The 23,002-nt window shown below is 45.7% G+C and overlaps 1 non-coding gene and 43 pseudogenes across 1 annotated transcript; 34 read left to right on the forward strand and 10 right to left on the reverse strand.

Moving 5' to 3' along the window:
- Positions 1-195: 195 nt before the first annotated feature.
- LOC148252248 (5S ribosomal RNA) lies at positions 196-314 on the reverse strand (annotated as a pseudogene).
- Positions 315-549: 235 nt separating this feature from the next.
- On the reverse strand, positions 550-668 carry LOC148252249 (5S ribosomal RNA; annotated as a pseudogene).
- A 560-nt stretch (positions 669-1,228) lies between these two features.
- On the reverse strand, positions 1,229-1,347 carry LOC148252250 (5S ribosomal RNA; annotated as a pseudogene).
- Positions 1,348-1,552: 205 nt separating this feature from the next.
- On the reverse strand, positions 1,553-1,671 carry LOC148252251 (5S ribosomal RNA). Its single transcript, XR_015814772.1, has one exon. It is a non-coding gene; the product is annotated as a 5S ribosomal RNA (ribosomal RNA).
- Positions 1,672-2,908: 1,237 nt separating this feature from the next.
- On the reverse strand, positions 2,909-3,027 carry LOC148252252 (5S ribosomal RNA; annotated as a pseudogene).
- A 560-nt stretch (positions 3,028-3,587) lies between these two features.
- Positions 3,588-3,706, reverse strand: LOC148252253 (5S ribosomal RNA; annotated as a pseudogene).
- Positions 3,707-3,913: 207 nt separating this feature from the next.
- On the reverse strand, positions 3,914-4,032 carry LOC148252254 (5S ribosomal RNA; annotated as a pseudogene).
- A 202-nt stretch (positions 4,033-4,234) lies between these two features.
- On the reverse strand, positions 4,235-4,353 carry LOC148252255 (5S ribosomal RNA; annotated as a pseudogene).
- Positions 4,354-4,740: 387 nt separating this feature from the next.
- On the reverse strand, positions 4,741-4,859 carry LOC148252256 (5S ribosomal RNA; annotated as a pseudogene).
- Positions 4,860-5,059: 200 nt separating this feature from the next.
- LOC148252257 (5S ribosomal RNA) lies at positions 5,060-5,178 on the reverse strand (annotated as a pseudogene).
- Positions 5,179-5,869: 691 nt separating this feature from the next.
- Positions 5,870-5,988, forward strand: LOC148252258 (5S ribosomal RNA; annotated as a pseudogene).
- Positions 5,989-6,705: 717 nt separating this feature from the next.
- On the forward strand, positions 6,706-6,823 carry LOC148252259 (5S ribosomal RNA; annotated as a pseudogene).
- A 560-nt stretch (positions 6,824-7,383) lies between these two features.
- LOC148252260 (5S ribosomal RNA) lies at positions 7,384-7,502 on the forward strand (annotated as a pseudogene).
- A 206-nt stretch (positions 7,503-7,708) lies between these two features.
- LOC148252261 (5S ribosomal RNA) lies at positions 7,709-7,827 on the forward strand (annotated as a pseudogene).
- A 205-nt stretch (positions 7,828-8,032) lies between these two features.
- LOC148252262 (5S ribosomal RNA) lies at positions 8,033-8,146 on the forward strand (annotated as a pseudogene).
- Positions 8,147-8,703: 557 nt separating this feature from the next.
- On the forward strand, positions 8,704-8,822 carry LOC148252263 (5S ribosomal RNA; annotated as a pseudogene).
- A 561-nt stretch (positions 8,823-9,383) lies between these two features.
- On the forward strand, positions 9,384-9,502 carry LOC148252264 (5S ribosomal RNA; annotated as a pseudogene).
- Positions 9,503-9,707: 205 nt separating this feature from the next.
- Positions 9,708-9,826, forward strand: LOC148252265 (5S ribosomal RNA; annotated as a pseudogene).
- A 207-nt stretch (positions 9,827-10,033) lies between these two features.
- LOC148252266 (5S ribosomal RNA) lies at positions 10,034-10,152 on the forward strand (annotated as a pseudogene).
- A 560-nt stretch (positions 10,153-10,712) lies between these two features.
- LOC148252267 (5S ribosomal RNA) lies at positions 10,713-10,831 on the forward strand (annotated as a pseudogene).
- Positions 10,832-11,363: 532 nt separating this feature from the next.
- LOC148252268 (5S ribosomal RNA) lies at positions 11,364-11,482 on the forward strand (annotated as a pseudogene).
- Positions 11,483-12,028: 546 nt separating this feature from the next.
- LOC148252269 (5S ribosomal RNA) lies at positions 12,029-12,147 on the forward strand (annotated as a pseudogene).
- A 207-nt stretch (positions 12,148-12,354) lies between these two features.
- LOC148252270 (5S ribosomal RNA) lies at positions 12,355-12,473 on the forward strand (annotated as a pseudogene).
- A 206-nt stretch (positions 12,474-12,679) lies between these two features.
- Positions 12,680-12,798, forward strand: LOC148252271 (5S ribosomal RNA; annotated as a pseudogene).
- Positions 12,799-13,004: 206 nt separating this feature from the next.
- Positions 13,005-13,123, forward strand: LOC148252272 (5S ribosomal RNA; annotated as a pseudogene).
- Positions 13,124-13,330: 207 nt separating this feature from the next.
- LOC148252273 (5S ribosomal RNA) lies at positions 13,331-13,449 on the forward strand (annotated as a pseudogene).
- A 207-nt stretch (positions 13,450-13,656) lies between these two features.
- Positions 13,657-13,775, forward strand: LOC148252274 (5S ribosomal RNA; annotated as a pseudogene).
- Positions 13,776-14,333: 558 nt separating this feature from the next.
- Positions 14,334-14,452, forward strand: LOC148252275 (5S ribosomal RNA; annotated as a pseudogene).
- Positions 14,453-15,012: 560 nt separating this feature from the next.
- Positions 15,013-15,131, forward strand: LOC148252276 (5S ribosomal RNA; annotated as a pseudogene).
- Positions 15,132-15,321: 190 nt separating this feature from the next.
- Positions 15,322-15,440, forward strand: LOC148252277 (5S ribosomal RNA; annotated as a pseudogene).
- A 204-nt stretch (positions 15,441-15,644) lies between these two features.
- On the forward strand, positions 15,645-15,763 carry LOC148252278 (5S ribosomal RNA; annotated as a pseudogene).
- Positions 15,764-16,321: 558 nt separating this feature from the next.
- On the forward strand, positions 16,322-16,440 carry LOC148252279 (5S ribosomal RNA; annotated as a pseudogene).
- Positions 16,441-16,972: 532 nt separating this feature from the next.
- Positions 16,973-17,091, forward strand: LOC148252280 (5S ribosomal RNA; annotated as a pseudogene).
- A 207-nt stretch (positions 17,092-17,298) lies between these two features.
- LOC148252281 (5S ribosomal RNA) lies at positions 17,299-17,417 on the forward strand (annotated as a pseudogene).
- A 562-nt stretch (positions 17,418-17,979) lies between these two features.
- LOC148252282 (5S ribosomal RNA) lies at positions 17,980-18,098 on the forward strand (annotated as a pseudogene).
- Positions 18,099-18,659: 561 nt separating this feature from the next.
- On the forward strand, positions 18,660-18,776 carry LOC148252283 (5S ribosomal RNA; annotated as a pseudogene).
- Positions 18,777-19,335: 559 nt separating this feature from the next.
- Positions 19,336-19,454, forward strand: LOC148252284 (5S ribosomal RNA; annotated as a pseudogene).
- Positions 19,455-20,014: 560 nt separating this feature from the next.
- On the forward strand, positions 20,015-20,133 carry LOC148252285 (5S ribosomal RNA; annotated as a pseudogene).
- Positions 20,134-20,336: 203 nt separating this feature from the next.
- Positions 20,337-20,455, forward strand: LOC148252286 (5S ribosomal RNA; annotated as a pseudogene).
- Positions 20,456-20,662: 207 nt separating this feature from the next.
- On the forward strand, positions 20,663-20,781 carry LOC148252287 (5S ribosomal RNA; annotated as a pseudogene).
- Positions 20,782-21,338: 557 nt separating this feature from the next.
- LOC148252288 (5S ribosomal RNA) lies at positions 21,339-21,457 on the forward strand (annotated as a pseudogene).
- A 205-nt stretch (positions 21,458-21,662) lies between these two features.
- On the forward strand, positions 21,663-21,781 carry LOC148252289 (5S ribosomal RNA; annotated as a pseudogene).
- A 561-nt stretch (positions 21,782-22,342) lies between these two features.
- On the forward strand, positions 22,343-22,461 carry LOC148252290 (5S ribosomal RNA; annotated as a pseudogene).
- A 206-nt stretch (positions 22,462-22,667) lies between these two features.
- On the forward strand, positions 22,668-22,786 carry LOC148252291 (5S ribosomal RNA; annotated as a pseudogene).
- The last annotated feature ends 216 nt before the right edge of the window (positions 22,787-23,002 follow it).

Consider the following 23,002-nt stretch of genomic DNA (forward strand, 5'->3'; position numbering starts at 1 on the left):
GCACTGCAAATACATACACTCCTTCTCTTTTCTTCCCCCTCCCGTCATTTGTTTCCTTGTGCGTTCACCCTGCGCCTCTCCTTCTCATTCTAATATCGATTAAAATGCTCCTGCTTCTTGACTCACATTTGCGTATAAACCAGCGGACCGTAGTTCTAGTCGCGCGTAACGTCGAACGACCCGTCTAAAAAAAAATTGGTGCGACACGATGACTTCCCAGGAGGTCACCCATACGAGTACTACTCTCGCCCAAGCATACTTAACTGCGGAGTTCTGATGGGATACGGTGTATTGGTGCTAATATAATCGCACCTGTTTAATTTCGCGCTACAAATACATACACTCCTTCTCCTTTCTTCCCCCTCCCGTCATTTGTTTCCTTGTGCGTGCGCACTGCACCTCCCGTTCTCATTCTAATATCAAGTAAAATGCCACTGCGCCGTGACTCACATTTGCGAATAAATCTGCGGACCATAATTCAAGTCGTGCGTAACGTCGAAAGAACCATCTGCAAAAAAATGGGTGCAACACGAGGACTTCCCAAGAAAATGGGTGAAATATAAGGACTTCGCAAGAGGTCACCCATCCTAGTACTACTCTCGCCCAAGCACCCTTAACTGCGGAGTTCTGATGGGATCCGGTGCATTAGTGTTGGTATCATCGCACCTGTTTAATTTCACGCTGCAAATACAAACACTCCTTCTGCTTTCTTCCCCCTCCCGTCATTTGTTTCCTTGTGCGTGCACACTGCACCTCCCGTTCACGTTCAAATAGCAAGTAAAATGCCACGGTGCCGTGACTCACATTTGCGAATAAACCTGGGGACCATAATTCAAGTCGCGCGTAACGTCGAAAGAATCATCTGCAAAAAAATTGGTGCAAGACGAGGACTTCCGAAGAAAATGGGTGAAATATAAGGACTTCGCAGGAGGTCACCCATCCTAGTACAACTCTCGCCCAAGCACCCTTAACCGCGGAGTTCTGATAGAATCCGTTGCATTAGTTCTGGTATCATCGCTCATGTTTCACTCTGCGCTGTAAATACATACACTCTTTCTCCTCCCATCCCCCCTCCCGTCATTTGTTTCTTTGTGCGTGCACTCTGCATCTCTCCTTCTCGTTCTAATATCAAGTAAAATGCCCCGGCACCGTGACTCACCTTTGCAAATGAACCAGCGGTTCATAATTTCGTTCGTGGGTAACGTCGAACGACCCATCCGAAAAAAAATGGGTGCAACACGAGGACTTCCCAAGAGGTCACCCATCCGAGTACTACTCTCGCCCAAGCATACTTAACTGCTGAGTTCTGATGAGATCTAGTGCATTAGTGCTGGTATGATCGCACTTGTTTCATTTTGCGCTGCAAATACATACACTCCTTCACCTTTCTTCCCCTTCTCGTCATTTGTTTCCTTGTGCGTTCACGTTGCACCTCTCCTTCTCGTTCTAATATCGATTAAAATGCCCCTGCTTCTTAACTCACATTTACGTATAAACTAGCGGATCGTAGTTCTAGTCGCGCGTAACGTCGAACGACTCGTCTGAAAAAAAATTGGTGCGACACGAGGACTTCCCAGGAGGTCACCCATACGAGTACTACTCTCGCCCAAGCACACTTAACTGCGGAGTTCTGATGGGATCCGGTGCATTAGTGCTAGTATGATCGCACCTGTTTAATTTTGCACTGCAAATACATACACTACTTCTCCTTTCCTCCCCCTCCTGTCCTTTGTTTCCTTGTGCGTGCGCACTGCACCTCCCGTTCTCGTTCTAATATCAAGTAAAATGCCACGGTGCCGTGACTCACATTTGCGAATAAACCTGCGAACAATAATTCAAGTCGTGCGTAACGTCGAAAGAATCATTTGCAAATAAATGGGTTCAACACGAGGACTTCCCAAGAAAATGGGTGAAATACAAGGACTTCGCAGGAGGTTACCCATCCTAGTACTACTCTCGCCCAAGCACCCTTACCAGTGGAGTTCTGATAGAATCCGTTGCATTAGTGCTGGTATGATCGCTCATGTTTCATTTTGCGCTGCAAATACATACACGCTTTCTCCTACCATTCCCCTCCCATCATTTATTTCCTTGTGCATGCACTCTGTATCTCTCCTTCTCGTTCTAATATCAAGTAAAATTACTCGGTACCGTGACTCACCTTTGTGAATGAACCAGCGGTTAATAATTCCATTCGCGCGTAACGTCTAACGACCCCTCCGAAAAAAAAATTGGTGCAGCACGACGACTCCCTAAGAGGTCACCCATCCGAGTACTACTCTCGCCGAAGCACACTCAACTGCAAAGTTCTGATGGGATCCGGTGCAATAGTGCTAGTATGATCGCACCTTTTTAATTTCGCGCTACAAATATATACACTCCTTATCCTTTCTTCCCCCTCCCGTCATTTGTTTCCTTGTGCGTGCGCACTTCACCTCTCGTTCTCGTTCTAATATCAAGTAAAATGCCACGGTGACGTGACTCACTTTAGTGAATAAACCTGCGGACCATTATTCAAGTCGCGCGTAACGTCGAAAGAATCATCTGCAAATAAATAGGTGCAACATGAGGACTTCCCAAGAAAATGGGTGAAATATAAGGACTTCACAGGAGGTCACCCATCCTAGTACTACTCTCGCCCAAGCACCGTTAACTGCGGAGTTATGATAGAATCTGTTGCATTAGTGCTGTATGGTCGCTCATGTTTCATTCTGCACTGCAAATACATACACTCTTTCTCCTTCCATCCCCCCTTCAGTCATTTGTTTCCTTGTGCGTGCACTCTGCATCTCTCCTTCTCGTTCTATAACAAATAAAATGCCCCGGCACCGTGACTCACCTTTGCGAATGAACTAGCGGTTCATAATTCCACTCGCGCGTAACGTCAAACGACCCATCCGAAAAAAAATGGGTGCAACACGAGGACTTCCCAAGAGGTCACCCATCCGAGTACTTCTCTCACCCAAGGACGCTTAACTGCAGAGTTCTAATGGGATCCGGTGCATTAGTGCTGGTATGATTTCACCTGATTAATTTCGCGCTGCAAATACATACATTCCTTCTCCATTCTTCCCCCTCCCGTCATTTGTGTTCTTGTGCGTGCGCACTGCACCTCCCGTTCTCGTTTTAATATAAAGTAAAATGCCACGGCGCCATGACTCACATTTGCGAATAAACCTGCGGATCATAATTCAAGTCGCGCGTAACGTCGAAAGAATCATCTACAAAAAAATGGGTGCAACACGAGGACTTCCTAAGAAAATAGGTGAAATATAAGGACTTCGAAGGAGGTGACCCATCCTAGTACTACTCTCGCCTAAGTACCCTTAACTTGTGGAGTTCTGATAGAATCCGTTGCATTAGTGCTGGTATGATTGCTTATGTTTCATTATGCGCTGCAAATACATACACTCTTTCTCCTTCCATCCCCCTCCCGTCATTTGTTTCCTTGTGCGTGCACGCTGTATCTCTCTTTTTCGTTCTAATATCAAGTAAAATGCCCCGGCACCGTGACTCACCTTTGTGATCGAACCAGCGGTTCATAATTTCATTCGCGCGTAACGTCGAACGACCCATCCGAAAAAAAATGGGTGCAACACAAGGACTTCCGAGGAGGTCACCCATCCGAGTGCTACTCTCGCCCAAGCACACTTAACTGCGGAGTTCTGATGGGATCCGGTGCATTAGTGCTGGTATGATCACACCTGTTTCATTTCGCACTGCAAATAAATACACTCCTTCTCCTTTCTTCCCCCTCCAGTCATTTGTTTCCTAGTGCTTTCACACTTCACCTCTCATTCTCGTTCTAATATCAATTAAAATGCCCCTGCGTCTTGACTCACATTTGCGGATAAACAAGCGGACCATAGTTCCAGTTGTGCGTAACGTCGAACGACCCATCTGAAAAATAAAGTGGGTGCAACACAAGAACTTCCCAGGAGGTAACCCATCCTTGTACAACTTTCGCCAAAGCATAATTAACTGCGGAGTTCTGATGGGATCCGGTGCATTTGTGCTGGTATGATCGCACCTGTTTCATTTCGTGCTGAAAATACATACACTCCTCCTTCCCTCCCCCTCCCATCATTTGTTTCCTTGTGCGTTCACACTGCACCTCTCCTTCTCGTTCTAATATCGATTAAAATGCCCCTGCTTCTTGACTCACATTTACGTATAAACCAGCGGACCATAGTTCCAGTCGAGCGTAACGCCGATCGACCCGTCTGAAATAAAATTGGTGCGACACGAGGACTTCCCAGGAGGTCACCCATTCGAGTAATACTCTCGCCCAAACACACTTAAATGCGGAGTTCTGATGAGATCCGGTGTATTAGTGCAGATATGATAGCAACTGTTTAATTTTGTGCTGCAAATACATATACTCCTTCTCCTTTCTTCCTCCTCCCGTCATTTGTTTCCTTGTGCGTGCACTCTACATCTCTCCTTCTCGTTCTATAACAAGTAAAATGTCCCGGCACCGTGACTCACATTTGCGAATGAACCAGCGGTTCATAATTCCATTCGCGCGTAACGTCATAATTCCATTCGTGCTGAAAATACATACACTCCTCCTTTCCTCTCCCCTCCCATCATTTGTTTCCTTGTGCGTTCACACTGTACTTCTCCTTCTCGTTCTAATATCGATTAAAATGCCCCTGCTTCTTGACTCACATTTGCGTATAAACTAGCGGACCATAGTTCCAGTCGCGCGTAATGTCGATCAACCCGTCTGAAATAAAATTAGTGCGACACGAGGACTTCCCAAGAGGTCACCCATCCGAGTAATACTCTCGCCCAAACACACTTAAATGCGGAGTTCTGATGGGATCCGGTGTATTAGTGCTGGTATGATAGCAACTGTTTAATTTTGCGCTGCAAATACATACACTCCTTCTCCTTTGTTCCCCCTCCCGTCATTTGTTTTCTTGTGCGTGCACTCTGCATCTCTCCTTCTCGTTCTATAACAAGTAAAATGTCCCGGCACTGTGACTCACATTTACGAATGAACCAGCGGTTCATAATTCCATTCGCGCGTAATGTCAAATGACCCCGAAAAAAATGGGTGCAACACGAGGACATCCCAGGTGGTCACCCATCCGAGTACTTCTCTCACCCAAGCACGCTTAACTGCGGAGTTCTAATGGGATCCCGTGCATTAGTGCTAATATGATCGCACCTGATTAATTTCGCGCTGCAAATACATACACTCCTTCTCCATTCTTCCCCCTCCCGTCATTTGTGTCCCTGTGTGTGCGCACTGCGCCTCCCGTTCTCGTTCTAATATAAAGTAAAATACCACGGCACCGTGACTCACATTTGCGAATAAACCTGCAGACCATAATTTAAGTCGCGCGTAACGTCGAAAGAATCATCTACAAAAAAAATGGGTGCAACACAAGGACTTCCCAAGAAAATGGGTGAAATATAAGGACTTCGAAGGAGGTGACCCATCCTAGTACTACTCTCGCCCAAGTACCCTTAATTTGCGGAGTTCTGATAGAATCCGTTGCATTAGTGCTGGTATGATCGCTCATGTTTCATTCTGCGCTGCAAATACATACAAGGATGGGTTGCCTCCCATCAGAACTCTGCAGTTAAGTGTGCTTTTGCGAAAGTAGTACAAGGATGGGTTGCCTCCTAGGAAGTTCTCGTGTTGCACCCTTTTTTTTTTTCAGATGGGTCGTTCGACGTTACTCGCGACTGGAACTTTGGTCCGCTGGTTTATACGCAAATGTGAGTTAAGACGCAGGGGCATTTTAATTGATATTAGAACGAGAAACAGAGGTGAAGTGTGAACACACCAGGAAACAAATGACGGGAGGGGGAAGAAAGGAGAAGGAGTGTATGTATTTGCAGCGCGTAAAAAATCAGGTGCGATCATACCAGCACTAATGCACCGGTTCCCATCAAAACTTCGCAGTTAAACGTGCTTGGGCGAGACTAGTACTCAGATGGGTGACCTCTTGTGAAGTCCTTGTGTCGCACCAATTTTTTTTGCAGACGGGTCGTTTGACGTAACGCGAGACTGGAACTTTGGTCCGCTGTTTTATACGCAAATATGAGTCAAGAAGTAGGGGCATTTTAATGGATATTAGAACGAGAAGGAGAGGTGCTGTGTGAACGCACAAGGAAACAAATGATGGGAGGGGGGAGGGAAGGAGAATGAGTGTATGTATTTTCAGCACGAAATGAAACTGGTGCGATCATACCAGCACAAATGCACCGGATCCCATCAGAACTCCGCAGTTAAGTGTGTTTTGGCAAAAGTAGTACAAGGATGGACGTTCGACGTTACGCGCGAATGGAATTATGAACTATTGGTTCATTCGCAAAGGTGAGTCACGGTGCCGGAGCATTTTACTTGATATTAGAACGAGAAGGAGAGATGCAGAGTGCACGCACAAGGAAACATATGACGGGAGGGGGGATGGAAGGAGAAAGAGTGTATGTATTTGCAGTGCAGAATGAAACATGAGCGATCATACCAGCTCTAATGCAACGGACTCTATCAGATGGGTCGTTCGACGTTATGTGCGACTAGAACTATTGTCCGCTGGTTTATATGCAAATGTGAGTCAAGACGCATGGGTATTTTAATTGATATTAGAACGAGAATGAGAGGTGAAGTGTGATCGCAACAGGAAACAAATGATGGGAGGGGGAAGAAAGGAGAATGAAAGATGTATTTACAGCGTGAAATTAATCAGGTGCGATCATACCAGCACTTATGCACCGGATCCCATCAGATCTCTGCAGTTAAGTGTGCTTGGGCGAGAGTAGTACTCGGATGGGTGACCTCCTAGGAAGTCCTCGTGTGCACCCAGTTTTTTTCGAATGGGTCGTTCGACATTATGCACTAATGGAATTATGAACCGCTGGTTCATTTGCAAAGGTGAGTCATGGTGCCGGGGCATTTTACTTGATATTAGAACGAGAAGGAGAGATGTAAAGTGCACGCACAACGAAATAAATGTCGGGAGGGGGGATAGAAGGAGAAAGAGTGTATGTATTTACAACGCAGAATGAAACATGAGCGATCATACTAGCACTAATGCAACGGATTCTACAAGAACCCCGCAGGTAAGGGTGCTTGGGCGAGAGTAGTACTAGGATGGGTTACCCCCTACGAAGTCTTTATATTTCACCCATTTTCTTGGGAAGTCCTCTTGTTGCACCCATTTTTTAGCAAATGATTCTTTCAACGTTACGCGTGACTTGAATTATGGTCCGCAGGTTTATACGCAAATGTGAGTCACGGCGCCATGGCATTTTACTTGATATTTGAACGAGAACGGGAGGTACAGTGCGCACGCACAAGAAAACAAATGAGGGGAGGGGGAAGAAAGGAGAAAGAGTGTATGTATTTGCAACGCGAAATTAAACAGGTGCGATCATACCAGCACTAATGCACCAGATCCCATCAGAACTCCGCAGTTAAGTGTGCTTGGGCAAGAGTAGTTCTCGGATGGGTGACCTCTTGGAAAGTCATCGTGTGGAACCAATTTTTTTTCAGACGGGTTGTATGACGTTACGCTTGACTGGAGCAATGATCCGCTGGTTTATACGCAAATGTGAGTCAAGAAGCAGGAGCATTTTAATCGATATTAGAATTAGAAGGAGAGGTGCAGTGTGAACGCACAAGGAAACAAAAGATGGGAGGGGGGAGGGAAGGAGAAGGAGTGTATGTATTTTCAGCACCAAATGAAACAGGTGCGATCATACCAGCACAAATGCACCGGATCCTATCAGAACTCCACAGTTAAGTGTGCTTTGGCGAAAGTAGTACAAGGATGGGTTACCTCCTGGGAAGTCCTCGTGTTGCACCCATTTTTTTTCAGATGGGTCGTTCGAAGTTACGCGCGACTGGAATTATGGTCCGCTGGTTTATACGCAAATGTGAGTCAAGAAGCAGGGGCATTTTAATCGATATGAGAACGAGAAGGAGAGGTGTTGTATGAACGCACCAGGAAACAAATGACGGGAGGGGGAAGAAAGGAGAAGGAGTGTTTGTATTTGCAGCGCAAAATGAAACAGGTGCGATCATACCAGCACTAATGCACCGGATCTGAACTCCGCAGTTAAGTGTGCTTAGGCGATAGTAGTACTCGGATGGGTGACCTCCTGGGAAGTCCTCGTGTTGCACCCATTTTTTTTCGGATGGGTTGTTCGACGTTACGCGTGAATGGAATTATAAACCGCTGGTTCATTCGTAATGGTGAGTCACGGTGACAGGGCATTTTACTTGATATTAGAACGAGAAGGAGAGATGTAGAGTTCACGCACAAGAAAACATATGACGGTGGGGGGATAGAAGGGGAAAGAGTGTATGTATTTGCAGTGTGCAATGAAACATGAGCGATCATTCCAGCACTATTGCAACGGATTCTATCAAAACTCCGCGGTTAAAGGTGGTTTGGCGAGTAGTACTAGGATGGGTGACCTCCTGCGAAGTCTTTATATTTCACCTATTGACTTGGGAAGTCCTCGTGTTGAACCCATTTTTTTGCAGATGATTCTTTCGACGTTATGAGCGACTTGAATTATGGTCCGCAGGTTTATTTGCAAATGTGAGTCACGACGCCATGCAATTATACTTGATATTTGAACGAGAACGGGAGGTGCAGTGTGCACGCATAAGGAAACAAATGACGGGAGGGAAAAGAAAGGAGAAGGAGTGAATGTATTTGCATCGCAAAATTAATCATGTGTAATCATACCAGCACTAATGCACCGAATTCCATCAGAACTCCGCAGTTAAGTGTGCTTGGGCGAGAGTAGTACTTGGATGGGTGACCTCCTTGGAAGTCCTCGTTTTGCACCCATTTTTTTTCGGATGGGTCGTTCGACATTACGTGCGAATAGAATTATGAACCGCTGGTTCATTCGCAAAGGTGAGTCACAGTGCCGGGGCATTTTACTTTATATTTGAAGGAGAAAGAGAGATGCAGAGTGCACGCACAAGGAAACAAATGACGAGATAGGGGATGGAAGGAAAAAGAGTGTATGTATTTGCAGCGCAGAATGAAACATGAGCGATCACACCAGCACTAATATAACGGATTCTATCAGAATTTCGCAAGTTAAGGGTGCTTGGGTGAGAGTAGTACTAGGATGGGTGACCTCTTGCGAAGTCCTTTTATTTCACCCATTTTCTTGGGAAGTCCTCGTGTTGCACCAATTTTTTTGCAGATGATTCTTTCGACATTACACGCGACTTGAATTATGGTCCACAGGTTTATTCGCAAATGTGAGTCACGGCGCCGTGACATTTTACTTGATATTTGAACGAGAACGAGAGGTGCAGTGCGCACGCACAAGGAAACAAATGACGGGAGGGGGAAGAAAGGAGAAGGAGTTTATGTATTTGCAGTGCGAAATTAAACAGGTGCAATCATACCAGCGCTAATGCACCGGATCCCATCAGAACTCCGCAGTTAAGTTTTCATGGGCGAGAGTAGTACTCGGATGGGTGACCTCCTGGGAAGTCCTCGTGTCGCAACAATTTTTTTTCAGACGGGTCGTTCAACGTTACGCGTGACTGGAACTATGGTCCGCTGGTTTATATGCAAATGTGAGGCAAGAAGCATGGGAATTTTAATCAATATTAGAACGAGAAGGAGAGGTGCAGTGTGAACGCACAAGGAAACAAATTATGGGAGGGGGATTGAAGGAGAAGGAGTGTATTTATTTTCAGCACCAAATGAAACAGGTGCGATCATACCAGCACAAATGCACCGGATCCCATCAAAACTCTGCAGTTAAGTGTGCTTTGGCGAAAGTTGTATAAGGATGGGTTACCTCCTGGGAAGTTCTCGTGTTGCACCTATTTTTTTTTTCAGATGGGTCGTTCAATGTTACGCTCCACTGGAACTATGGTCCGCTAGTTTATACGCAAATGTGAGTCAACACACAGGGGCATTTTAATTGATATTAAAACGAGAAGGAGAGGTGAAGTGTGAACACACCAGGAAACAAATGACGGGAGGGGGAAAAAAGGATAAGGAGTGTATGTATTTGCAGCGCGAAGTAAAACAGGTGCAATCATACCAGCACTAATGCACCTGCTCCCATCAGAACTCCGCAGTTAAGTGTGCTTGGGCGAGAGTAGTACTCGAATGGGTGTCCTCTTGGGAAGTCCTCGTGTTGCAACTATTTTTTTTCGGATGGGTCGTTCAACGTTACGCGCGAATAGAATTATGATCCGCTGGTTCATTTGTAAAGGTGAGTCACGGTGTTGGGGCATTTTACTTGATATTAGAACGAGAAGGAGAGATGCAGAGTGCACGCACAAGGAAACAAATGACGGGAGGGGGGATGGAAGGAGAAAGAGTGTATGTATTTGCAGCACAGAATGAAACATGCGCGATCATACCAGCACTAATGCAACGGATTCTATCAGAACTTCGCATTTAAGGGTGTTTGGGCGAGAGTAGTACTAGGATGGGTGACCTCCTGCGAAGTCTTTTTATTTCACCCATTTTCTTGGGAAGTCCACGTGTTGCACCCATTTGTTTGCAGATAATTCTTTCGATGTTACGCGCGACTTGAATTATGATCCGCAGGTTTATTCGCAAATGTGAGTCACGGCGCCGTGGCATTTTACTTGATATTAGAACGAGAACGGGAGGTGCAGTGCGCACGCACAAGGAAACAAATGACGGGAGGGGGAAGAAAGGAGAAGGAGTGTATGTATTTGCAGCGCGAAATGAAACAGGTGTGATCAAACCATCACTAGTGCACCAGATCCCATCAGAACTCCACAGTTAAGTGTGCTTGAGCGAGAATAGTACTTGGATGGGTGACCTGCTGGGAAGTCCTCGTGTCGCACAAACTTTTTTTTAAACTAGTCGTTCGATGTTACGCGCGAGTGGAACTATGGTCTGCTGCTTTATACGCAAATTTGAGTCAAGAAGCAGGGGCATTTTAATTGATATTAGAACAAGAATGAGAGGTGCAGTGTGAATGCACAAGGAAACAAATAATAGGATGGGGGAGGGAAGGAGAAGGAGTGTATGTATTTGTAGCGCAAAATGAAAGAGGTGCGATCATACCAGCATAAATGCACCAGATCCGATCAGAACTCCGCAGTTAAGTGTGCTTTTGCGAATGTTGTATAATGATGGGTTACCTCATGGGAAGTTCTCATGTTGCACCCATTTTTTTTTTCAGATGGGTCGTTCGACGTTATGCGTGACTGGAACTACGGTCTGGCTGTTTATACACAAATATGAGTCAAGACGCAGGGGCATTTTAATTGATATTAGAACGAGATGGAGAGGTGAAGTGTAAATGCACCAGGAAATAAATGAAGGGAGGGGGAAGAAAGGAGAAGGAGTGTAGCTATTTGCAGCGCGAAATGAAACAGGTGCGATCATACCAGCACTAATGCACCGGATCCCATAAGAACTCCGCAGTTAAGTGTGCTTGGGCGAGAGTAGTACTCGGATGTGTGACCTCCTGGGAAGTCCTCGTGTTGCACCCACTTTTTTTCGGATGGGTCGTTTGATGTTACGCGCGAATGGAATTATGAACCGCTGGTTCATTCGCAAAGGTGAGTCACGGTGCCGGGGCATTTTACTTGATATTAGAATGAGAATGAGAGATGCAGAGTGCACGCACAAGGAAACAAATGACAGGAGGGGGGATGGAATGATTTGCAGCGCAGAATAAAACATGAGCGATCATACCAGCACTAATGCAACGGATTCTATCAAAACTCTGCAAGTTAAGGGTGCTTGGGCGAGAGTAGTACTAGGATGGGTGACCTTCTGCGAAGTCCTTATATTTCACCAATTTTCTTGGGAAGTCCTCGTGCTGCACCCATTTTTTTACAGATGATTCTTTCGATGATACGCGTGACTTGAATTATGGTCCGCAGGTTTATTCCCAAATGTGAGTCACGGCACTGTGGCATAAAACTTGATATTTGAACGAGAACGGGAGGTGCACTGCGCACGCACAAGGAAACAAACGACGGGAGGGGGAAGAAAGGAGATGGAGTGTATCTATTTGCAGCGCGAAATTAACGAGGTGCGATCATACCAGCATTAAAGCACCGGATCCCATTAGAACTCCGCAAATAAGTGTGCTTGGGCGAGAGTAGTACTCAGATGGGTGACCTCCTGAGAAGTCCTCGTGTCGCACTAATTTTTTTTTCAGACGGGTAGTTTGACGTTACGCGCGACTGGAACTATGGTCCACTGGTTAATATGCAAATGTGAGTCAAGATGCAGGGGCATTTTAATCGATATTAGAACGAGAAGGAGAGGTGCAATGTGAACGAACAAGGAAAAAAATGATGGGAGGCGGGAGGGAAAGAGAAGGAGTGTCTGTATTTTCAACACAAAATGAAACAGGTGCAATCATACCAGCACAAATGCACCGGATTCCATCAAAACTCCGCAGTTAAGTGTGCTTTGGTGAGAGTTGTACTCGGATGGGTGACCTCCTTGGAAGTCCTCGTGTCGCACCAATATTTTTTCAGGCAGGTCATTCGACGTTACCCGCGACTGGAGCTATGGTCCGCTGGTTTATATACAAATGTGAGTTAAGAAGAAGGGGCATTTTAATCGATATTAGAATGAGAAGGAGAGGTGCAGTGTGAACGCACAAGGAAACAAATGATGGGAGGGGGGAGGGAAGGAGAAGGAGTGTATGTATTTTCAGCACGAAATGAAACAGGTGCGATCATACTAGCATAAATGCACCGGATCCCATCAGTAATCCGCAGTTAAGTGTGCTTTGACGAAAGTAGTACAAGGATGGGTTACCTCTTGGGAAGTTCTCGTGTTGCACCCATTTCTTTTTCAGATGGGTCATTCGACGTTACGCTCGATTGGAACTATGGTCTGCTGGTTTATACGCAAATATGAGTCAAGACGCAGGGGCATTTTTACTGATATTAGAACGAGAAGGAGAGGTAAAGCGTGAACGCACCAGGAAACAAATTACGGGAGGGGGAAGAAAGGAGAAGGAGTGTACTTATTTGCAGCGCGAAATTAAACAGGTGCGATCATACCAGCACTAATGCACCGGATCCCATCAGAACTCTGCAGTTAAGTGTGCTTGGGCGAGAGTAGTACTCGAATGGGTGACCTCCTGGGATTTCCTCATGTTGCACCAATTTTTTTTTCGGATGGGTCGTTCGACGTTACGCACGAATGGAATTATGAACCGCTGGTTCATTCGCAAAGGTGAGTCAAGTAGTAGGGGCATTTTAATCGATATTAGAACGAGAATGAGAGGTGCAGTGTGAACGCACAAGAAAACAAATGATGGGAGGGGGGAGAGAAGGAGAAGGAGTGCATGCATTTTCAGCACGAAATGAAACAGGTGCGATCATACAAGCACAAATGCACCAGATCCCGTTAGAACTCTGCAGTTAAGTGTGCTTTGGCGAAAGTAGTACAAGGATGAGTTACCTCCTGGGAAGTTCTCGTGTTGCACCCATTTTTTTTTTCAGATGGGTCGTTCGACTTTACGCGCAACTGGAACTATGGTCCGCTGGTTTATACCCAAATGTGAGTCAAGACGCAGGGGCATTTTAATTGATATTAGAACAAGAACTGGAGGTGAAGTTTGAACGCACTAGGAAACAAATGACGGGAGGGGGAAGAAAGAACAAGGAGTGTATGTATTTACAGCGCGCAATTAATCAAGTGCGATCATACCAGCACTAATGCACCGGATCCCATCAGAATTCTGCAGTTAAGTGTTCTTGGGTGAGAGTAGTACTCGGATGGGTGACCTCCTGGGAAGTCCTCGTGTCGCACCAATTTTTTTTTCAGACGGGTCGTTCGACATTATGCTCGACTGGAATTATGAACCGCTGCTTCATTCACAAAGGTGAGTCACGATACCGGGGCATTTTACTTGATATTAAAACGAGAAGGAGAGATGCAGACTGCACGCATAAGGAAACAAATGACGAGATGGGGGATGGAAGTAGAAAGAGAGTATGTATTTGCAGCGCAGAATGAAACATGAGCGATCATACCAGCACTAATGCAACGGAATCTATCAGAACTCCGCAAGTTAAGGGTGCTTGGGCGATAGTACTAGGATGGGTTACCTCCTGCGAAGTCCTTATATTTCACCCATTTTCTTGGGAAGTCCTCATGTTGCACCCATTCTTTACAGACGATTCTTTCGACGTTGCGCGCGACTTGAATTATGGTCCGCAGGTTTATTTGTAAATGTGAGAAACAACACCGTGGCATTTTAGTTGATATTTGAACGAGAACGGGAGGTGCAGTGCGCACGAACAAGGAAACAAATGACGGGAGGGGGAAGAAAGTAGAAGGAGTGTATGTATTTGCAGCACGAAATGAAATAGGTGCGATCATACAAGCAAAAATACACCATATCACATTAGAACTCCGCAGTTAAGTGTGCTTTGGCGAGAGTAGTACTCAGATGGGTGACCTCCTGGGAAGTCCTCGTGTTGCACTTATTTTTTTTCTGATGGGTCGTTCGACGTTACGCGCAAATGGAATTATGAACCGCTGGTTCATTAGCATAGGTGAGTCACGGTACCGGGGCATTTTACTTGATATTAGAACGAGAAGGAAAGATGCAGGGTGCACGCACAAGGAAACAAATGACGGGATGAGGGATGGAAGGAGAAAGAGTGTATGTATTTGGAGCGCAGAATGAAACATGAGCGATCATACCAGCACTAATGCAACTGATTCTATTAGAACTCCACAGTTAAGGGTGCTTGGGCGAGAGTAGTACTAGGATGGGTGACCTCCTGCGAAGTCTTTATATTTCACCCATTTTATTGGGAAGTCCTCGTGTTGCACCCATTTTTTTGCAGATGATTCTTTCGACGTTACACGCAACTTGAATTATGGTCCGCAGGTTTATTGACAAATTTGAGTCACGGCGCCGTACTATTTAACTTGATATTTGAACGACAACAGGAGGTGCAGTGCGCACACACAAGGAAACAAATGACGGGAGGGGGAAGAAAGGAGAAGGAGTGTATGTATTTGCATCACGAAATTAAACAGGTGCGATCATACCAGCACTAATGCACCGGATCCCATTAGAACTCAACAGTTAAGTGTGCTTGGGCGAGAGTAGTACTCGGATGGATGAGTTCCTGGGAAGTCGTCGTGTCGCACCAATTTTCTTTCAGACAAGTCGTTCGACGTTACGATCCGCTTGTTTATCTGTAAATGTGAGTCAAGAAGCAGGGGCATTTTAATCGATATTAGAACGAGAAGAAGAGGTGCAGTGTGAACACACAAGGAAACAAATGATGGGAGAGGGGACGGGAAGAGAAGGAATGTATGTATTTTCAGCAGGAAATGAAATAGGTGCGATCATACCTGCACAAATGCACCGGATCCCATCAGAACTCCGCAGTTAAGTGTGCTTTGGCGAAAGTAGTACAAGGATGGGTTACCTCCTGGAAAGTTCTCGTGTTGCACCCATTTTTTTTTTTAGATGGGTCGTTCGACGTTTCGTGCGACTGGAACTATGGTCCGCTGGTTTATATGCAAATGTGAGTCAAGATGCAGGGGCATTTTAATTGATATTAGAACGAGAATGAGAAGTGAAGTCTGAACGCACCAGGAAACAAATGAGCGGAGGGGGAAGAAAGGAGGAGTGTATGTATTTACAGCGCAAAATGAAACAGGTGCGATCACATTAGCACAAATGCATCGGATCCCATCAGAACTCCGTAGTTAAGTGTGCTTGGGTGAGAGTAGTACTCGGATGGGTGACCTCCTAGGAAGTCCTCGTGTTGCACCCATTTTTTTTTATGGGTTGTTCGATGTTATGCGCAAATAGAATTATGATCCGCTGGTTCATTTGCAAAGGTGAGTCACGGTGCTGGGGCATTTTACTTGATATTAGAACGAGAAGGAGAGATGCAGAGTGCACGCACAAGAAAACAAATGACGGGAGGGGGGATGGAAGGAGAAATAGTGTATGTATTTGTAGCGCAGAATGAAACTTTAGCGATCATACCAGCACTAAAGCAACAGATTCTATCAGAACTCCGCAAGTTAAGGGTGATTGGGCGAGAGTAGTACTAGGATGGGGGACCTCCTGCAAAGTCCTTATATTTCACCCATTTTCTTGGGAAGTCCTCGTGTTGCAACCATTTTTTTGCAGATGATTCTTTCGACGTTACGCGCGACTTGAATTATGGTCCAAACGTTTATTCGCAAATTGAATCACGGCACCGTAGCATTTTACTTGATATTTGAATGAGAACGGAAGGTGCAGTGCGCACGCACAATGAAACAAATGACGGGAGGGCGAAGAAAGGAGAAGGAGTGTATGTATTTGCAGCACAAAATTAAACAGGTGCGATCATACCAGCACTTATGCACCGGATAAAAATAGGACTCCGCAGTTAAGTGTGCTTGGGCGAGAGTAGTACTCGGATGGGTGACCTCCTTGGAAGTCCTCGTGTTGCACCCATTGTTTTTCGGATGGAACGTTTGACGTTAAGCGCGAATGGAATTATGAACCGCTGGTTCATTCGCAAAGGTGAGTCACGGTGCCGGGGCATTTTACTTAATATTAGAACGAGAAGGAGAGATGCAGAGTGTACGCACAAGGAATCAAATGACGGGAGGGGGGATGGAAGGAGAAAGAGTGTATGTATTTGCAGCGCAGAATGAAACATGAGCGATCATACCAGCACTAATGCAATGGATTCTATCAGAACTCCGCAAGTTAAGGGTGCTTGGATGAGAGTAGTACTAGGATGGGTGACCTCCTGTAAAGTCCTCTTGACGCACCAATTTCTTTTCAGACGGGTCGTTCGATGTTATGCGTGTTTGGAACTATAGTCAGCTAGTTTATACGCAAATGTGAGTCAAGAAGCAGAGGCATTTTAATCGATATTAGAACGAGAATGAGAGGTGCAGTGTGAACGCACAAGGAAACAAATGATGGGAGGGGGGAGAGAAGGAGAAGGAGTGTATGTATTTTCAGCACAAAATAAAACAGTTGCGATCATACCAGCACAAATGCACCGGATCCAATTAGAACTCCGTAGTTAAGTGTGCTTTGGTGAAAGTAGTACAAGGATGGGTTACGTCCTGGGAAGTTCTCGTGTTGCACTCATTTATTTTTTCAGATGGGTTGTTCGACGTTACGCGCGACTGGAACTATGGTCCGCTGGTTTATACGCAAATATGAGTTAAGACGCAGGGGCATTTTAATTGATATTAGAACGAGAAAGAGAGGTGAAGTGTGAACGCACCAGGAAACAAATGACGGGAGGGGTAAGAAAGGAGAAGGAGTGTATGTATTTGCCGCACAAAATGATACATGAGCGATCGTACCAGCACTAATGCACCGAATCCCATCAGAATTCCGCAGTTAAGTGTGCTTGGGCGAGAGTAGTACTCGGATGGGTGACCTCCTCGGAAGTCCTCGTGTTGCACCCATTTTTTTTCTGGTGGGTCGTTCGACGTTACGCGCGAATGGAATTATGAATCGCTGGTTCGATCGCAAAGGTTAGTCACTGTGCCGTGGCATTTTACTTGATATTAGAACGAGAAAGAGAGATGCAGAGTGCACGCACAAGGAAACAAATGACAGGAGGGGGGATGGAAGGAGAAAGAGTGTATATATTTGCAGCGCATAATGAAACATGAGTGGTCATACCATCACTAATGCAACTGATTCTATCAGAACTCCGCAAGTTAAGGGTACTTGGGCGAGAGTAGTACTAGGATGGGTCACCTCCTTCGAAGTCCTTATATTTCACCCATTTTCTTGGGAAGTCCTCGTGTTGCACCCATTTTTTTTGTAGATGATTCTTTCGACGTTACGCGCGACTTGAATTACGGTCTGCAGGATTATTCTCAAATGTGAGTCACGGCGCCGTGGCATTTTACTTTATATTAGAACGAGAACGGGAGGTGCAGTGCGCACGCAAAAGGAAACAAACGACGGGAGGGGGAAGAAAGGAGATGGAGTGTATGTATTTGCAGCGCGAAATTAAAGAGGTGCGATCATACCAGCACTAAAACACCGGATCCCATTAGAACTACGCAGTTAAGTGTGCTTGGGCGACAGTAGTACTCGGATGGGTGACCTCCTGGGAAGTCCTTGTGTTGCACCTATTTTTTTTTGGATGGGTCGTTCGACGTTATGCGCGAATTGAATTATGAACCGCTGGTTTATTCACAAAGGTGAGTCACGGTGCTGGGGCATTTTACTTGATATTAGAACGAGAAAGAGAGATGTAGAGTGCACGCACAAGGAAACGAATGACGGGAGGGGGGATGGAAGGAGAAAGAGTGTATGTATTTGCAGCGCAGAATGAAACATGAGCGATCATACCAGCACTAATGCAATGGATTCTATCAGAACTCCGCAAGTTAAGGGTGCTTGGGCGAGAGTAGTACTAGGATGGGAGACCTCCTGCGAAGTCCTTATATTTAACCCATTTTCTTAGGAAGTCCTTGTGTTGCACCCATTTTTTTGCAGATGATTCTTTCGACGTTACGCGCGACTTGAATTATGGTCCGTAGGTTTATTCGCAAATGTGAGTCACGTCGCCGTGACATTAAACTTGATATTTGAATGAAAACGGGAGATGCAGTGCGCACGCACATGGAAACAAATGACGGGAGGGGGAAGAAAGAAGAAGGAGTGAATGTATTTGCAGCGCGAAATTAATCGGGTGTGATCATACCAGCACTAATGCACCGGATCCCATCAGAACTGTAGTTAAGTGTGCTTGGGCGAGTGTAGTACACGGATGGGTGACCTCCTGGGAAGTCCTCGTTTTGCACCTATTTTTTTTGGATGGGTCATTTGACGTTACGCGCGAATGGAATTATGAATCCCTGGTTCATTCGCAAAGGTGAGTCACGGTGCCGAGGCATTTTAGTTGATATTAGAACAAGAAGGAGAAATGCAGAGTGCACGCACAAGGAAACAAATGACGAGAGGGGGGATGGAAGGAGAAAAAGTGTATGTATTTGCAACGCAGAATTAAACATGAGAGACTATACCAGCACTAATGCAACAGATTCTATCAAAACTCCGCAGTTAAGGGCGCTTGGGCGAGAGTAGTATTAGGATGGGTGACCTCCTGCGAAGTCCTTATATTTCACCCATTTTCTTGGGAAGTCCTTGTGTTGCACCCATTTATTTGCAGATGATTCTTCCGACGTTACGCGCGACTTGAATTATGGTCTGCAAGTTTATTCGCAAATGTGAGTCACGGCGCCGTGGTATTTTTCTTGATATTAGAACGAGAACGAGAGGTGCAGTGCGTACGCACAAGGAAACAAATGACGGGTGGGGGAAGAAAGGAGAAGGAGTGTATGTATTTGCAGCGCGAAATTAAAAAGGTGCGATCATACCAGCACTATTGCACCGGATCCCATCAAAACTCCGCAGTTATGTGTGCTTGAGCGAGAGTAGTACTCGAATGGGTGACCTTCTAGGGAGTCCTCGTGTTGCACCAATTTTTTTTGTGGATGGGTCGTTCAACGTTACGCGCGAATGGAATTATGAACCACTGGTTCATTCGCAAAGGTGTGTCACGGTGCCGGGTAATTTTACTTGATATTAGAACGAGAAGGAGAGATGCAGAGTGCACGCACAAGGAAACAAATGACGGAAGGGGGATTGAAGAAGAAAGTGTGTATGTATTTGCAGCGCAGAATGAAACATGAGCGATCATACCAGCACTAATGCAACGGATTCTATCAGAACTCCGCAGGTAAGGGTGTTTGGGCGAGAGTAGTACTAGGATGGGTTACCTCCTGCGAAGTCCTTGTATTTCACCCATTTTCTTGGGAAGTCCTCGTGTTGCACCCATTTATTTGCAGATGATTCTTTCGACGTTACGCACGACTTGAATTATTGTCCGCAGGTTTATTCGCAAATGTGAGTCACGGTGCCGTGGCATTTTACTTTATATTAGAACGAGAACGAGAGGTGCAGTGCGCACGCACAAGGAAACAAATGACGGGAGGGGGAAGAAAGGAGAAGGAGTGTATGTATTTGCAGCGCGAAATTAAACAGTTGCTATCATACCAGCACTAATATACCCGATCCCATCAGAACTCCGCAGTTAAGTGTGCTTGGGCGAGAGTATAACTTGGATGGGTGACCTCCTGGGAACTCCTCGTGTCGCACCAATTTTATTTCAGACTGGTCGATCGACGTTACGCGCGACTGGAACTATGGTCCGTTAGTTTATACGTAAATGTGAGTCAAGAAGCAAGGACATTTTAATCGATATTAGAACGAGAAGGAGAGGTGCAGTGTGAACGCACAAGGAAACAAATGATGGGAGGGGAGAGGAAAGGAGGAGTGTATGTATTTTCAGCACGAAATGAAACAGGTGCGATCATACCAGCACAAATGCACTGGATCCCATCAGAACTCCGCAGTTAATTGTGCTTTGGCGAGAGTAGTACAAGGATGGGTTACCTCTTGGGAAGTTCTTGTGTTGCACCCATTTTTTTTTCAGATGGGTCGTTCGATGTTAGGCACGACTTGAACTATGGTCCGCTGGTTTATCTGAAAATATGAGTCAAGACGTAGGGGCATTTTAATTGATATTAGAACGAGAAGGAGAGGTGAAGTGTGAACGCACTAGGAAACAAATGACGGGAGGGGGGAAGAAAGGAGAAGGAGTGTATTTATTTGCAGTGCGAAATGAAACAGGTGCGATCATACCATCACTAATGCACCGGATTCAATCAGAACTCCGCAGTTAAGTGTGCTTGGGCGAGAGTAGTACTCGGATGGGTGACCTCCTCCGAAGTCCTCGTGTTGCACCCATTGTTTTTGGATGGGTCGTTCAACGTTACGCGCGAATGGAATTATGAACTGCTGGTTTGATCGCAAAGGTGAGTCACGGTGCCGTGGCATTTTACTTGATATTAGAACGAGAAAGAGAGATGCAGAGTGCACGCACAAGGAAACAAATGACGGGAGGGATGGAAGGAGAAAGAGTGTATGTATTTGCAGCGCAGAATGAAACTTGAGCGATCATACCAGCATTAATGCAACGGATTCTATCAGAACTCCGCAAGTTAAGGGTACTTGGGCGGGAGTAGTACTAGGATGGGTCACCTCATTCGAAGTCCTTATATTTCACCCATTTTCTTGGGAACTCCTCGTGTTGCACCCATTTTTTTGTAGATGATTCTTTCGATGTTACGCGCGACTTGAATTATTGTTCGCAGGTTTATTCTCAAATGTGAGTCATGGCGCTGTGGTATTTTACTTTATATTAGAACGAGAACGGGAGGTGCAGTACGCACGCACAAGGACACAAATGACGGGAGGGGGAAGAAAGGAGAAGGAGTGTATGTATTTGCAGCGCATAATTAATCAAGTGTGATCATACGAGCACTAATGCACCGGATCCCATTAGAACTCCGTAGTTAAGCGTGCTTCGGGGAGAGTAGTACTCGGATGGGTGACCTCCTGGAAAGACCTCGTGTTGCACCCATTTTTTTTCGGATGGGTCGTTTGATGTTACCCGCGAATGGAATTATGAACCGCTGGTTCATTCTCAAATGTGAGTCACGGTGCCAGGGCATTTTACTTGATATTAGAACGAGAACGGGAGGTGCAGTGCGCACGCACAAGGAAACAAATGACAGGAGGGGGAAGAAAGGAGAAGGAGTGTATGTATTTGCAGCGCAACATTAAACAGGTGCGATCATACCAGCACTTATGCACCGGATCCCATCAGAATTCTGTAGTTAAATGTACCTGGGGGAGAGTAGTACTCGGATGGGTGACCTTCTGGGAAGTCCTCGTGTTGCACCCATTTTTTCTCGGATGGGTCGTTCGACATTACGCGCGAATGGAATTATGAACTGCTGGTTCGTTCGCAGAGGTGGGTCACGGTGCCGGGGCATTTTACTTGATATTAGAACGAGAATGAGAGATGCAGAGTGCATGCACAAGGAAACAAATGACGGGAGGGGGGATGGAATGAGAAAGAGTGTATGTATTTGCAGCGCAGAATGAAGCATGAGCGATCATACCAGCACTAATGCAACGGATTTTATCAGAACTTCGCAAGTTAAGGGTGCTTGGGCGAGAGTAGTAATAGGATGGGTGACCTCCTGCGAAGTCCTTATATTTCACTTATTTTTTTGGGAAGTCCTCGTCTTGCACCAATTTTTTTGCAGATGATTCTTTCGACGTTACGCGCGACTTGAATTATGGTCCGCAAGTTTATTCGCAAATGTGAGTCACGGTGCTGTGGCATTTTACTTGATATTTGAACTAGAACGGGAGGTGCAGTACGCACGAACAAGGAAACAAAAGACGGGAGGGGGAAGAAAGGAGAAGGAGTATATATATTTGCAGCACGAAATGAAACAGGTGTTATCATACCAGCACAAATGCACCAGATCCCATAAGAACTCCGCAGTTAAGTGTTCTTTGGCAAAAGTAGTACAAGGATGGGTTACCTTCTGGGAAGTTCTCGTGTTGCACCCATTTTTTTTTCAGACGGGTCGTTCGTCGTTACGCGCGACTGGAACATTGGTCCGTTGGTTTATATGCAAATGTGAGTCAAGACGCAAGGGCATTTTAATTGATATTAGAACGAGAAGGAGAGGTGAAGTGTGAACGCACCAGGAAAAAAATGATGGGAAGGAGAAGAAAGGAGAAAGAGTGTATGTATTTGCGGCGCGAAATGAAAAAGGTGCGATCATACCAGCACTAATGCACCGGATCCCATCAGAAGTCCGCAGTTAAGTGTGCTTGGGCGAGAATAGTACTCGGATGGGTGACCTCTTGGGAAGTTCTCGTGTAGCACCCATTTTTTTTTCGGATGGGTCGTTCGACGTTACGCGCGAATGGAATTATGAACCGCTTGTTCATTTGCAAAGGTGAGTCATGGTGTCGGAGAATTTTACTTGATATTAGAACGAGAAGGAGTGATGCAGAGTGCACACACAAGGAAACAAATGACGGGAGGGGGGATGAAAGGAGAAATAATGTATATATTTGCAGTGCAGAATTAAACTTGAGCAAT

The sequence above is a fragment of the Carica papaya genome, chromosome 8 (genome assembly GCF_054855325.1).
Source record: "Carica papaya isolate Zhongbai chromosome 8, ASM5485532v1, whole genome shotgun sequence".
Lineage (NCBI taxonomy): Eukaryota > Viridiplantae > Streptophyta > Magnoliopsida > Brassicales > Caricaceae > Carica > Carica papaya.